This window comes from Arvicola amphibius, chromosome 5 (genome assembly GCF_903992535.2).
Source record: "Arvicola amphibius chromosome 5, mArvAmp1.2, whole genome shotgun sequence".
NCBI classification, from domain to species: Eukaryota; Metazoa; Chordata; class Mammalia; order Rodentia; family Cricetidae; genus Arvicola; species Arvicola amphibius.
The window spans coordinates 135,670,204-135,685,860 of record NC_052051.1 but is presented as its reverse complement, the minus strand read 5'-3'; positions in this window follow the sequence as shown (position 1 = coordinate 135,685,860).

Below are 15,657 nucleotides of genomic sequence, written 5' to 3'. Positions count from 1 at the left end.
CATCAAAGTCACAATTGCCAAAGTACAAAATCATGTTTTAGCCTGTTCTAATATGCAAAACAATTTAAAATATTTATGGGAAGCAAACTCTATATAACTAATGTATTGAGGTAGAATGCTTTTAAACATTACACACACACCACACACACACACACTCCAAAAACTGCTTCTGTTTTTCTGTTGCCGTTACACTCCCGTTTGCTCATGTGAGAAATACCTTTCTGTTTTCCCAATAGAAGTTTGACTTTCTATCTTAGAGGTGTTTGTGCTGATAAAGACCACATTGTTGTGGTGTTTGACATCCCTTGTGAACACTCCCCTAGGAATTCAGAAGTGTTAACAGTCGCTTGTTTGTTCTTTTGTTTGGCTCTCTAGCTTTATGAACAATTGTAAGATCACAGTATCCTAGTTATTTTTTAAAAATCCCTCTTGCCCTTTCTTCAAGCCAGGTTGGAATTAAGACTGTTACAGATGTTGAATACTCAGTGAGAGACTAGTAGATACATGTTAGTGGCAGCTGGAGAGATGTTCAGTAATTAAAAGTACTTGCTGCTCTTGCAGAGGACCCAAGTTCAGTTCCCAGCACCCACATTAGGCTGCTCACAGTCACCTGTAACTCCAGATCCAGGGGATTTCACCTTCTCCTGACCTCTGTGGGACACACACACATTTTTTTTTAAAGCACATGTTTAAGATGACTCTACAATCCATTCAACACCAGCATAGAAAAAGAATTTAGTTCAGTGTTTAGAAAGTATCCGCCCATTGCCTGCATGTGAGTTTATAGTGTGGCTCTAATAGGTTCTAGAGCTTTACATACGCATTAGCAAATTACTGAGTGATGTTCTGGTTTGTGTTTGTCCCACAAAAGCAAACAGGATCCTGCTTTTAATAGCCATTTTAAAAAACATGATGGTTCTGGAATCTGTTGTAGCCATCTTAGGGTTGAGATCTTCCTAACATCAAACATTAAAATTGATTTGATTGCTAATAATAAAGGAATCAAATCTAGAACCAAAGTCTAATTTACCAGCAGCAGCAACAATAAAAAAAATTTCATTTGCTTTTTAATGCTTTAAACACATTCATATAAGTTATCTTGTTTACTAAGAACATTAGAGTGTAACAGATGTAAAACCTTGAATGTTGTTAAATCGCTGTCACTTAATTGAAATACAGAGTGTACGTGTGTCTGTGTGTATTTTATGACAAGGCCTTATGTAGCACAGGCTGACCTCAAACATGCTATTTAGCTGGGGTGATTGTGAGCTTTTGGTCCTCCTGCCTCCTCCTCCAAGTGCTGGAGTGACAGGTACATAGGGATGGAGCAGCTAGTGCGTACGCAGACTCACTACACAAAGAACACAGCTCAGGGGAGTGAAAGGGTAGATCAATGAAAACTATCTGTCCAGAAGGGAAGAGACCTGGCTAGACAGGGTCTTTGTCCTGGTAAACCGCACATTTAAGATCAGGATTCAGAAGCACACCTCTAAGAGCAAAGTTAGCAAGCGGTTCTGTTTCTAGAAGGGAAGAGGCCCAGGCTCACCAAAGCCCCAAAGAGCTAAGAAGCATATTCTCAGGTTGTAGCCAAAGTCTGGGCGGGCCTGCTCAGGAGTAGCCGTCCCTGTGAGCTGAGTGGCTGCAGTGCTGTCTGTGTCTTAGACAGGGTAAGACTGGCAGGCGCCTAGTTAATTTTAAGCAGGGTCAATGGAACAGATATAATTTATATAAAAGCTTCCAGCACAGCAAATGGTGGACTTGGAGACTGCATGGAGATGCTAGATGATCCATTAGACTAATGCTCCTGGCTGCATCCTAGCACAAACAGCAATCATCTGCAGGCTGTTCCTGGCAGTGTGACATTGTAGAACGCATTGCCAGTGTTAACCCCACTTTGCAAAGTACAAAGGAATGAAGTAGGTTTGGATTCGGGCTCTGCAGCCCCTGTTAATATCCTTACTGAAGCTTTTCTTGTAGGTAATGACAGAGATGAGCTGAGGGTTCTCTGCATGGAAATAAATACTTCTTCAGATATTCCCAAGTATCTGGGAAGCAGGTGTCCTAGAGGGGACTTGGAGAATGCTCTGGAGAGTGCCTGAGCTGAGATTCTGTTGAGGCTGGAGCAGGAGGCAGTATATTCAGGAAAGAGTCTATAGAAAAGCTGTTATGCTTTTGCCCAATCTTTTGTTCTTTTTGTTCGTCCCCTCTTGGAATCTTTTCTTAATCCCAGTGATTCTTAATTTGAAGTTCGCTTTAAATTAAATTGCAGAATGGATGAAATGCTACTTAGAAAGCTGCTAGACTCTGTGGGCATGGTGGCCTTTGAGGCACTTGGAGGCTGAGGCAGGAGGATTGTATCTTTGAGGCCAGCCTGAGATAATTGGTGAGACCTTGCCAAAAAAAGAAAAAGGAAAACTAGCTAGCACTGGAGACTTTTTGTCCTCCAGTTCTTTTCTCTAAAATTTTAGATATTCATGGATGACAGTAAATTTGGGGGCTAAGTTTAAGCATGAAAATTATAATGGGACAGGATAAACAGCACACCAGCTGGCTTTTTATAGACTATATCATAAATTAGAATACAAATGAATTACTTTGAGTTAAAAGTAAAAATTTAAGGTTTTTAAAATAATAACTTGAAAATGGAGGCTTTGGTGTAGAAGGGGGCATTTTTAATACAGTAATTTTCATCATGGTAAGAACTATTTTTTTAACTAAAATTATTTTGTAACTGAAATTTTAAAGTAAACCTGTTAAATACAATTAAAAAGTCAAATAAGCAATACACTAATTGATTTTTTAGTATGTGTTTTGTACCCTATGACTTAATTTAAAATAAGAATGTATTGAAGACTGCAGACTGGGCAGTGAGGGCATCAAAGCTTTGATTGGAGACACTGATTCTAAGTCTGTTGAAGCTGCTGGTCACAGAGGGTTTCCATTTGACACTTGAATAAACTTATCCTGCACTCTGTGCCTCGTCCTCAGGAGGAAACAGAATCAAACAGCTCTTCCCTCTTCAGTGCAATTCGTTTGGGAAATTGGGGTCAAAGTCCCGATACTACCATGGCTTCTGCTTCTCAGACATGAGTGTGAATATTACCAGCACAGGCTACTTTCCCCCTTTGTACATGTTTACCTTTGCAGACAACATGGAGATAGCTGAATGTACCTGAATTCTCAGTTTTTACCAAAAAATGTTTAGCTGTCACCATCCTTTACCATTAGGGTCATATTTTATAGTAGGCTTTTTTAATTCAAATAAGTGCCTTAATGCTGTTGTTCATAAATCATTGCTCAACCATCCTTCAGGACAAAAATAAGGTATTTCTTGTTGTTAATCATTTTGTAAGATCTTCTACATGTTTGAGATCTCAGGTGCCATTTCTTTTGTTAATTATCACTGTAATAAAATGTTACTGTGTCAAAATTATTTTAGTGCCAGGGGTTCTGACTGAAACATTTAGATACTGGTGAATTTGATTTAAAAAAATTTAACTTTTATGTTTTGTGATGTTTCCTTCATTATGTCTGTGCTATAAACATGCACTGCCCACAGAAGCCAGGAGGGGGCATCAAATCCTTTGGAGCTGGACGTAAAAATGGTTGTGAGTCACCATGTGGGTGCTAGGCATTGAACCTTGGTTCTATGGAGGAGCAGCCAGTGCTCTTAACCATCTGAACCATCTCTCCAGCCCCAGGTACAAGTGAATTTGAAAGTGCTATTTTTGTGGGTATGGTGGTGCAGTCTTCCTTCCCCAGCACTTAGGAGATAGAGGCAGGGGCAGGTGGTAGAAAGATCAAGGTTGTCTGTTGTAGTAATTCATTCTGCCAATAGCTTTGGGGTACTGGCTTTAGGGCGTGGCTTCTTGTTTGCAGATGTGATCTCTTAAAAAGAGAGAGACAAGTCGCATACTCTCTTGGGTTGTGAAGACCCGGTTAGGCTGCTTGAAGCAATGTGTGTAGCTGGTTCCTGGTTCCTGGCTCTCTTGGGCAGAACAGAAGGACTTTGCAACTGATCATACCTTGTCCTGTATCCTTGAGTCTGTTTTCCCCATAGCATCCCCATATATATGGTTCTCGTAACAGTTATCTCAATAAATAAATTACATTTGGAGAGAATGAGTCACTCAGTTTTTCCCAACTACACAGAAGTATCCAATCATTGACTGTAAATGGAGTCTGTGCATTTGTTTCCAGCCACCCAGACTTGAGTAAGCACACAAACTATATTAATTACAATACTTTTTGGCCTATGTCCCAGGCATATTTCTAGCGAGCTCTTATATCTTAAATTAACCCATTTCAATCAATCTATATATCACCACAAGGCTGTGGCCTACCAGTAGGCATTTTTCTCCTTTGGCAGCTACATGGCGTCTCTTTGACTCTGCCTGCTCTCTATATATATTTCTGTTTGGATTTCCTGCCTGGCTTTATTCTGCCCTGCCATAGGTCAAAGTAGCTTCTTTATTAACCAATGATAATAAAACATATTTACAGCATTCAGAGAGAAATCCCACATCGTTTGACAAGGCTCAATGCTTTTCCTTTGGGAGCTCGGTTTCTCCATTAGTGAAGACAACAGGAGGATTAGACTGTTTCAAGACCCCTCCACTCTCACAGTGCAACATCAGAATCAGAAAGCCCAAATCTGGTTGGTCTGAGCAAGAGATGCTTAAGCTTTATTTTCACATCATCAAAGAGACAAAAACACCCTAGGATGGCAGAGAACTTAGTGAAATTTCTAACTGGAACACATTTAGACATTTGTATGTTTGACACAGGTCCTCGCCATGTAGTCCACACTGGTGATCCTGCTTTGGCTTTCTCACTGCCAGGATTATAGGCAAATGCTGTCATGTCTGCCTGCAAGGCACTTGGTGTGATCACTTTATGTACCTATCCTGCAATCTCTCCCAGGAGGTATTCTTATTCCTTCTTAAAGAGCTACAGTCAGTTTCTAGTCCTTTTGCAGCAGTGATGGAGGATTCTCATTGGTCAATAAAGAAACTGCCTTGGCTTTTTGATAGGGCAGGATTTAGATAGGTGGAGTAGACAGAACAGGATGCTGGGAGTGAAGCAGATGCCTCGGACAGTCGCCATGATGCTCCGACCTGAGACAGATGCCATGGAGCCAGCGGCCAGGTCAAACATGCTGAATCTTTCCCAGTAAGCCACGATCTCGTGATGGCATACAGATTATTAGATATGGGTTAGTCAAGATGTGAGAGCCAGTAAGAGGCTAGAGCTAATGGGCCAAGCAGTGTTTAAAAGAATACAATTTGTGTGTTGTTATTTCGGGTGTAAAGCTAGCCGTGTGGGAGCCGGGCGGGACGAAAAGCAGACCTGCTCATCTCATCACTACACAGCAGCTTGGGTATTTTGTTCTCAACCTCATCTACACTGAGCAGAGTGAGCAAGTTAACTATTCTAACCATATCCTGGACCCCACGAAGAGCACTCAGTCATTCTTTGGTATCTCATTCTGCTCTACTCCTCCATATGTCCTTTAATGCTTTGTGTTCTTGCCCTCTTTATTTAGAGCCATTGCTTAAGTTGTTTATTGCAGGTCTAGTAGAAAGTGAACCCATGGCTCTTGGAGAAATAATCACATGTACAGGTATAAAAACAGGGTTCAAATCAGGCACAGGATGCATGCTTTGTAATCCTGGCACTTAGGAGGCCGAATCAGGAAGACTGCAAGTTCAAGGCTAGCTGGGTTACTATATCATGAGACCATATCCCTACAAATAGTGGTTCAGAAATCCTCTTAAACGCTGTAAGCTCTCTCCATGTGTTTACATCGACACCTACAGCCTCAGCCACCTTACTTCCCTCGCTAATGGTGTATTAGATTTCTCTTGAGGGTGGAAAGGTGGCTCAGCTTAAAAGCATTTGCTGATTTTGCAGAGGACCTGAATTTGGTTCTCAGTACCCACATTAGGAAGCTCACAAATGTCTGTGACTCCAGCTCCGAGACATCCAATGTCCTCTTCTGAACATGGATATCAGCACTCATGTACACCTGCACCCCCCACATGTATAATTAAAATTACATCTTTACAATTCTTTTTTTAAAAAAAGAATTGCAGCCTTAACAGTTACTTAACAGTTACTGCATTTTTTTAGACTCCCAAGTGCTCGGATTACAGGTATAAGCCGGCACTCCCAACTCTAGTTATGAATTATTTAACTTAAAAAATTACAATTTGAAGCATTAATCTAATTAATCTTAATCAATACAAAAGCGAAAGTCAAATATTGGGGTAAGAACCTGAGAGAACAGGGAGCAGCCACCAGTTGCTTCGTATACCTCTTCAGTTCCTCCATCCAAAAGGGCTGAGATCCTCTCTCAGCCCCACCCTACTACTTCCTGTCTCCTCTCTCTTCTCTCCTCTAAACCTCTATGGTCAGCTAGAGGCTGGCCCCATCCTCTGACTCCAAGCAAGCTTTGTCAGAGCATAATAAAAATATCACATAACTTACCATAGTTCTGCAGTGTTTTCAGAATAAGCTCAAAATAGAGGCCTAGCTGACAAGACTTTAAACACTCTAGCCTTAGCCAGGTGGTGGTGGCGCATGTCTTTAATCCCAGCACTTGGGAGGCAGAGGCAGGTAGATCTCTGAATTTGAGGCCATCCTGGTCTACAGAGTGAGTTCCAAGACAGCCAAGGTTACACAAAGAAACCCTGTCTCAGAAAACATATACACACTCAAAACAAACAAACAAAACTCTGGCCTTAACCAAGCATGGTGGTGCCTGCCTGTCATCCCAGCATTTATTTATTTATTTATTTATTTATTTATTTATTTATTTATTTATTTTCGAGACAGGGTTTCTCTGCAGCTTTAGAGCCTGTCCTGGAGCTAGCTCTTGTAGGCCAGGCTGTTCTCGAACTCACAGAGATCCACCTGCCTCTGCCTCCCGAGTGCTGGGTGCGCCACCACCGCCCGGCTTCATCCCAGCATTTATCATGGTGAAGTAGGATTACCAACTCAAGGCCAGTCTGGGTTACATAGCAAAACAAAAGTCTCTCTCTCTCTCTCTCTCTCTCTCTCTCTCTCTCTCTCTCTCTCTCTCTCTCTCTCTCTCTCTCCAAGACAATGTTTCTCTGTAGCTTTGAAGGCTGTCCTAGAACTCGCTCTATAGACCAGACTACAGACTGGCCTCAAACTCACATAGATCCGCCTGCCTCTGCCTCCTGAGTTTCTGGGATTAAAGGTGTGAACCACCACCGCCCAGCTAAGACAAAAATCTTTCTTGAAAGCAAAACTCAAAAATAATCTCCCCATAAGAGACGGGAAAAAGAACCCCAGCTCTGCCCTTGATCACACCTCTAGCCTGTGTTCCACAGGTTCTCTGCCACTCACCTGTGGTTGGTGGGCCCAACACAACAGCAAGCATCCCAGGCCTTTATACCATCCCACCTTGAGTTGCCTTCCGACCTCTTCTGCCGACTCCCTGTTCCTCCTTCCCTGCAAGTCAGGCTACTGTCCTTTGCTCTTAGCAATATTTTCCAGAAATGTCCCCCTTTCTCAATCAGTGGGTCCTTTGGGCTCCAGCATCTCCAGTCCCTTGTAACTTATGAATAGTGAACAAAATGATGGTTATTGTTCATTTCCCCAACTTCTGCTAGCTGAGCTTCTTGAGGGTAGCCCATGTACAGAAGGCCAGCAGTACCTATATTGTAGCGTAAAATAAATTAGTATTGCAAGCATGGATATGTTTTTTTTTTTTTTTTTGGTTTTTCGAGACAGGGTTTCTCTGCAGCGTTTTTAGAGCCTCTCCTGGAACTAGCTCTTGTAGACCAGGCTGGCCTCGAACTCACAGAGATCCGCCTGCCTCTGCCTCCCGAGTGCTGGGATTAAAGGCGTGTGCCCCCACCGCCCGGCTTATTTTTGTTTTTTTTTTTGTTTTTTTTTTTTTTGCATGGATATGTTTTGTGGACAAATATGTCTTCAGCAACAATTCATTTCTGGAACGTGCCTATCATAAGGCAATTACATTGACAATAATCCATAGGCTGAAAAATATCTTTAATGAGATATATAATGGGGTGGGTTAGTCTCAGGGACAGTTAGTTCCATTTTTAGTCATTTGAATAAAGCCCACATTCTGTGTGTCCTTCTCTCTGCTTGCCTTCCCTCTATATCTACCATATCAGAGCAACTACAGCTGGATACACCTAAGGCTTTTTCAGTTAGTCAAGCTTTCTCCCTTATGAAGCCCACCTTTCCCTCTGGTGGCAGGAATATGCAACTACACTCTAAGAGAAATGCCCAATAGCATGGATATTATTCATGAAGCTGTACTTTTGGATTGATTTTCTAAGATTAAATGATAACAAATTAAACAGTACTAGATATAAACGAGCAAGCATAAATCTTAGTTTTCTTCTCTTTGATGAAAGAGCCCAGCAAAGGAAATTTCTGGAACACTGAACCCAGGTCTATGTGTGGGTGTGGGTGTGGGTGTATGCATGCGTGCCGTGGTGCATATGTGGAGATCAGAAGGCAAGACTGAACACTGGGGAGTGGGTTCTCTCCTTCCCCTATGGGTTCTGGGAATTGACTGAGCGCAGATGACCAGACTTGCACAGCAATTATTATTACCCACTGGTTCTTTGCTTTTTGGTTAAGTAAAACAAACAAACAAAACAAAAGCAAAGCAAATTTAAACACATATTTAATTACATTCAGGGCACTGAAATGGAGCCTGGAGCATTTCTTATTAAACTCCTGCCTAATAAACAGTGACAAAAGTCTCACAATGATTTTGGTGGAAGAACACAAGTTTAATGCTGTATGTTAGAACACATCAAACAATAGAATGTAACTTGGATTGGGATACAGAATGATGCAGAAAACTTTAGCCAACCCGTTTCAACTGAGCACAGCCTGTCCCCGCAGTCCTAGGCAAGACACCATTGAGCTGGTCCTTGTTCTCTAAATGCTAGAGAGCACTGGGAAAATATAAAGGAACAGGAAGAAGGGTCAGATGGTGACAGAAACCTCAGGAAAGCCTGGAGGAAAGGACTCCTGTCACATCTTAAAGACTGTGAAGTGTCTAGCTCGAGAGAACAGGTGAGGCACTCAGGGAAAGGCGCACAAGTGGAAGTGGTTACGGGTGAAGGAAGACAAGGGCCGTCCAGGGAGCATCATAACCCTGCATTCCAACCAAGTTGGAAATGAAAGTTGAAGTCAACTATGCAAGGTGAAAAAACTCAAGAGGAATGCCCTGATCTTGTCTTCTTGTGGGCATTTGAGACCCAACCTAGAAACTTGGGCCAGGGAAATGGCAAGATCCCCCAAAGAGCTAGCAGAATCAGTGGTGTGGACTGCAGGAGAAGGGTGGAGGAGGAAGGATGTGGAAAGCACTCCAGGAGCTAACGAGATACAGCACAGAATCTAGCCAGGAGCTAACCAGATACAGCACAGGATCTAGCCAGGAGCTAACCAGATACAGCACAGGATCTAGCCAGGAGCTAACCAGATACAGCACAGGATCTAGCCAGGAGCTAACCAGATACAGCACAGGATCTAGCCAGGAGCTAACAAGATACAGCCACAGGATCTAACCAGGAGACGTCGTTTTCACCCACCAAGTATTCAAAATCTAAAACATGAAACAATCATCAGCATACACACTGCTAATCTCATAACTCAGAATGTTGAGGCAAGGGCACTGCAAGTTCAAGGCTAGTCTGAATGACATGAGAGCCTGCCTCAAAAATTGAGATACATTCAGTAGTTTTATTTTAAAATTTCATACTGGCTTTTTAAGGAAAAAAGAACTAAACATCTACTGTATTTTTATTGACTTGTTTTATTCACTATGGAAGTAATTTTATAATTAATCTGCTTCATATGTCTGTTTCAATGAACAAACTACAGAAAGAAAAATAATTGCTGTGTGCGTCTGAAAAATCTACAAAATTACCTAGAAGGCAGACTGGCAAACAACAATAACAACCACAAACCACTACACCAAGCTGCTACATCAAGATGGCTCAGTGGGTAAAGGCACCTGCCATCAAGCCTGATGACCTGAGTTGTATCGTTGAAACACCAAGGGTGGAATGAGAGAACTGACTCTTGTGAGGTCCTCTTACCTCCACACATGTGCTATGGTATGTGTGTGCTCACATGCACACAATAAACAAATGTATATGTAAAAACTAGCAGGGCCAGCAAGGTAGCTCTGGGATAAAAGCACTTGCTGCATATGCCTAATGGAACCTGAGTTTCATCCCCTGCAACCATAGGTGGGAGGGGAGAATTGAGTCCCAGAGATTGTCCCCTGACTTGTATGCACACACACCCATGAATAAAATAAAATTTAAACTACACCATAAAGGGGTGAAAATATGGCTCAGCAGTTAAGAGCACTTGCTGCTCTTCCAAAAGAACCAAATTTGGTTCCCAGCACCCAGGAGAGGCAGTCATAAGCATCTGTAACTCCAGCTCTAGGGGATACAACACCCTCTGGCCTCCTCGGACAGACACACACACACACATAAATAAAAATGTAAGAAATAAATCTTTTTAAAAAAACTACACTAACATTTTTATAGGTACTACATATGGTCTCTAAAAAGGAACTTGATATTTCTCTTATTGTTATACTTATTAATAACTTATTAATTATATACACTAAAGCTATGAAAAGTATTAAGAATACCTTCTATGTATGGGAAAACTATAATATAAACCTGACTATAAATTTAAATAGTCTTAAATAATTTAAATATGGTCCCTTTCTCTGAAGGAGATGCATAGATGGAAGAAGGTGGCTTATGAAGCCAGTTTACAGGAGGGCAAGTGTAGCATGTCTTCGTATTGATTATATGGTACAGACTGGGTTACTCAGAGGCATTGAGGAAGCAGTGGGCAGAATCCGATCATAGCACTATCAACACTCTCAAAGGAATCCACTCTCACCTTGCCTGGAAAGTGAGAGGCAGGGTGGGCTGATGTGGTCCTACTTAGCAGGATTCTGATAGTCTAGCCTTCCTTCCTCCATCATGCGTATGTACCATACATACCATTAATATTCTTTCTTTGTCCCCATCCAGCTCTCTAGCATAACTCAAGGGCTACATCTTAATGCCAGCTATTAATTTCTTGGGCAACAGAGAAGTGTACTCTCTACCCAATACTTGCATAACTGTCGGGAACATTCAAGAAGATTCTAGAGTTATCAAGTTGGCGGGGAGGGGGGGAGATGGGAATCAGTAAGTCTAGAGTGAGAACAGCTTCTGCTTTTTATTTTTTTATGCAAGTAATTGACAGTAGAGAATACATTCAAATGGCCATCAAATGACTTTGGAGCCTGTCCTGGAACTCACTCTGTTGACCAGGTTGGCCTTGAACTCACAGAGATCCGCCTGACTCTGCCCCCCCCCCCAGTGTTGGGATTAAAGGTGTGCACCACCACCACCTGGAGAAAAGGTTTATTTCATCTACAGCTTGTAGTTAGACTGTCATCCAGAGAAGTGAAGTCAAGGTAGGCACTCAAAGCAGAAACTCAGGTAGGAACTGAAGAGGCCATGAGGAATGCTCCCTATCGGCTTGTTCCCCGTGACTCACACACCTCAGGACCACCTGCTCAGGTTTGGCACCACCCACCATTGGCTGTGCCTTCCCAAATCAATTATTATTCAGGAAAATACCCCCTACAGACTTGCCTACAGGCCAATCTTATGGAGACATGTTCTCAATTAAGATTCCCTCTTCACAGATATATCAAGGTTTGTGTCAAGCGGACAGCAACCAACCAGCACTGCCCCCTTCAGCAGGTGTGTGTGCAGGGGAAGCAACTAGGAAAAGCCAACTCCTGCCTCATCAGAGGTCGTCTGGACTACAGTCAGTGATCGAATTGCTCATTAACCTTCTGTATGCATTATGTCACCGGCCTTTCTGCAGAATGCTTTCAAAGTAGTTCTATGGACCTCTATAAATCTGTTCAGTCAGCCCACAGCTGCTTGAAAACTGACAAAGGCAAACATGTTGGCCACATTTAATGCCTCTTTCCCATTCACAGAGCCAGGGATGAGAGTGGTTTTGACGCAAATTTCTTGAAACCGCGCAAAGAGCCTATCGGTGCCATGATAGCGAGCATTCCTCGTCCTTTCCCCCTGGGGTTCCACGGATGCCTCTGGCACTTCCTCTGTGTTTGGCATGACCACTTGAGAGAGCAGACAGGGTGGCAGTGATGCCTACGGCTTCCGCAACCTTCATCTCCTCCTTCAGGGAGGACACTGCTGAAGTTTCTCGTCCCCCTTCTTCACCATTTCTAGGGATGAGGGCTGGGCCACAGCTGAGAGGGCTATGTCTGTTCCTCCTTCTAGATTCTTCTGCCACAAGTGCGGGAAAACAAGAAGATAAACTTAAGTACCTCGCAGAAGCCTAAGTGAGGGTTTAGGGTGTTAAAAATTTCTGGTAGAAAAATTCGTGAGAAGATAGGGTTTATGACACTGACTTTGTGTCAGTATTAGACTATCGGCAGACTCAGAACTCTTAGGACAGAAAGGGCCTTGAGGAAAATCTATTTATGTAAGCTTTCCAAGTCTGGGAATAGTAATGTTTGCTTAGGCTGCTATGACAACCAATTGAAGTAGGTTGCAAAAACTTGCAAATAGCAACACACTATAAACTCAAAAAGCTGTATGCCTTGTTTTGTAGATACAGAAACAAGCGAGAGGAAGAGCTTGGCCCATGGCCATGAGGGTTTCTCAGCTCAGATCACTGATGTATCTGGCATGCAACTGCCCTGCTCAAAAGTCCACCAAAATGAGAACTTCAAAGTCTCTCGCCATCGACCTTAAAAAGACTTTCACTACAGGAAGCTGTTTTGGGTGTCACACATCACTTAATAAACATTTACAGGTTCTAAGCAGTAAGGATTCCATGATGAACAACAGAGTCAAGTTATATGCCCCCAAGAAATAAAAATAATGGGGGGAACAGTAAATAAGCAGATAAATAAGGCAATTATAGAGTGCAACCAGTGCTGTGAAGAAAGTAAAGATGAGGGTACAGAAGAAAAGCAAAAGATCTGACTGGCATGGGGGTTGTAAGTCTTGTAATCCAGCTACAGGGGAGGCTGACGGAGTAAAGTCAGGTGGTAGTCAGCCTCAGCAAATTAATGAGACTCTTATCTCAAACAAACATTTTAAAGGCTGGGGATGTAGCTCAGTGGTAGAGTACTTGCCTAGCATGCTCAAGGCCCAGGGTTCAAGCCTCATTACTGCAAAGGCTGTGGGGGTGGGAGGAGTTATTTACAAAGTCACAGAAAAGATGGCATTTAAGCTGAGCTCTCCATGAAGAGCATCAGAGAGGGGCAGTGCAGTCAAGGGTAGAGCGTTGGCCAAATCTCAAAAGCAGGAAAGAGTTAAGTGTTCTGAAGGATTTGTATGGCTCCAACTGGAGAGCCAGTGCATTCAGATGCTGTGGTAAGCAGCAGACACTTGGCTCAGTGCCTCAGAAAGCTTCTCAAGTTTTCCAGGGAGTTTGCGGACAGAAGCGTCATCCATATCCATTCTCATTCATATTCTCTGTCTCTCCTCTCTTGCTAGATAGACAGCAACCTGGACCTGGAAATCCTTTGTTGCCAGTCTTCCCCAGGGATAGAATCACAGTCATGAACCACTATTCTCTGCCTGCTTTGCATTTTTTTTTAAAAAAATAAATTTGCACTCAGGAGACAGAGGCAGGCAGATCTCTGTGAATTCGAGGTCAACCTGGTCTACAGAGAGAGGTCCAGGACAGGCTCCAAAACTACACAGAAAAACCCTATCTCAAAAAACAAAACAAAACAAAATCAATTTCATCAGGCAGTGGTGTCACATACATTCAATCCAAACAACACAGGAAGTAGAGGCAGGTTGATCTCTGAGTTCAAAGCCAGCCTACAGAGGGCATTCCAGGACAGTCGAGGATAAAACACACAGAGGAACCCTATCTTGACAAACAAACAAATAGAAACAACAACAAAATCAGTCACATTATTTTGTGGCTATGGATTGGGATGTTTGGATGCTATTGCTGATGGTTTGGGTAGGAAATGATGGCTTTTTGGAGTAGGTGTGGCTTTGTTGGAGGAACTATGTCACTGTGGGTGGGCTTTGAGGTCTTACATCATGACTATTGATTTAAGATGTGTTACACTCATTTATGCTGTGAAATAATTTGTTTAATGATACAAAGACGTGTTGCATTTGTTTGATTAAATAAAATTAACTTGGGGTTAGGAGGCTGAGTCGACAACTAGCTGACATGAAGTGGTAGGGAGGAACTAAGTGTAGCAAGAGTTCTTTTGTGGAGGCTGAGCAGGACGCCCTGTTTTTCAGGAGATGCGAGTTAGCCCCTCTGATTGAGCAGAACTTCACCTCAACTTTCGAACCCTGAGTTCTATAGAGGGATAGAGATCTAAAACAAAGTTTCTTTAGGTTGCCATGATAGAGCTGGTGCCTGAAGGAATGGAATTCTCACCTGGCCAGTCACCACTGCTCGTAGCTGCAGAGCTACAGTTGGCAATTAGGAGAGCAGTTGCTTAAGGAGCAGCAGCTGAATTTAATGAAAAACAACAGTCTCACATATACTCAAGTCACATCCAGTGTGCCAGACCATTGGCTGTTGCCTGTGGGATCACGACATAGCTCCTTTTCCACTCTCAGCTCCTTCTTCAGCACCATGCCTGCCTGCATGCCACCATATCCTGCCATGATGATAATGGGCTAAGCTTCTGAAACTATAAGCCACCCAATTAAATGTTTTCCTTTATAACAGTTGTCATGTTCATGGTGTCTCTTCACAGTGATGGAAACCCTAAGACACCAATCTAGAGCTTTGGAGATTTAAAATAAGTGCCTTTTCTTCTCAGACAAAACACCATCCAGCAGGAAGAGTTTGGAATTTATTTGTTTGTTTATCCAGTATTTATTTTTGTTGTACTTGGAGTTGACCCTATAAAATTTGGAGGCTAATTTGAGTGCAACAGTGAGTTCCTGAAAGGCTTTAAACAAGAAAAAAAGCTGTTGTTTAAAAAATTGGTGTCAGAGCAAAACATAGGAATGCTACAGTTTAGAGTGTGGCTCCATAGCAGGGTATGCGTACAAGGTCCTGAGCTCAACCATCAGTACCAGCTGGGGGCAGGGTAAGGGTCCAGATCAGATATGGAAAGCTGGATTAGAGAAAATGGTGAGAGGTAGTCAGGTAGGGCTGTTACTGTGGGCTGGGTGTGAAGCCATGGCCAAAAGGATAACTCACAGATTTCTGGTTTGAGTGCTGAACAATCCAGTGGATTCTACTGTAATTTACTGAGCTGGGAACCAATCATGGAGGATATACTATGTGAAGCACTCTCTATGATTAATACAGCTTCCTTGGAGCAGGACACATGTAATGCTCCAAATTGTTAGGTCCAAAGGAAACTCCAGTTCCCCAAACCCCAAAAGGCAGTCAGTCCAAATACCCACAAATGAGCTCAATCTGAATACAGGAGGATTTCTGGTGGTTAGATAAAAGCTAGTATTCCTCAGGGACTTGTAATGCCACTTCCCCTCTACCTATCACTGGCAGAAGGGACAAATGGCTTTCTGTGGTGCTTCTTAGCATATTAAAGCTTAAGCCGGCCTGGCTCCCTCAGTATCA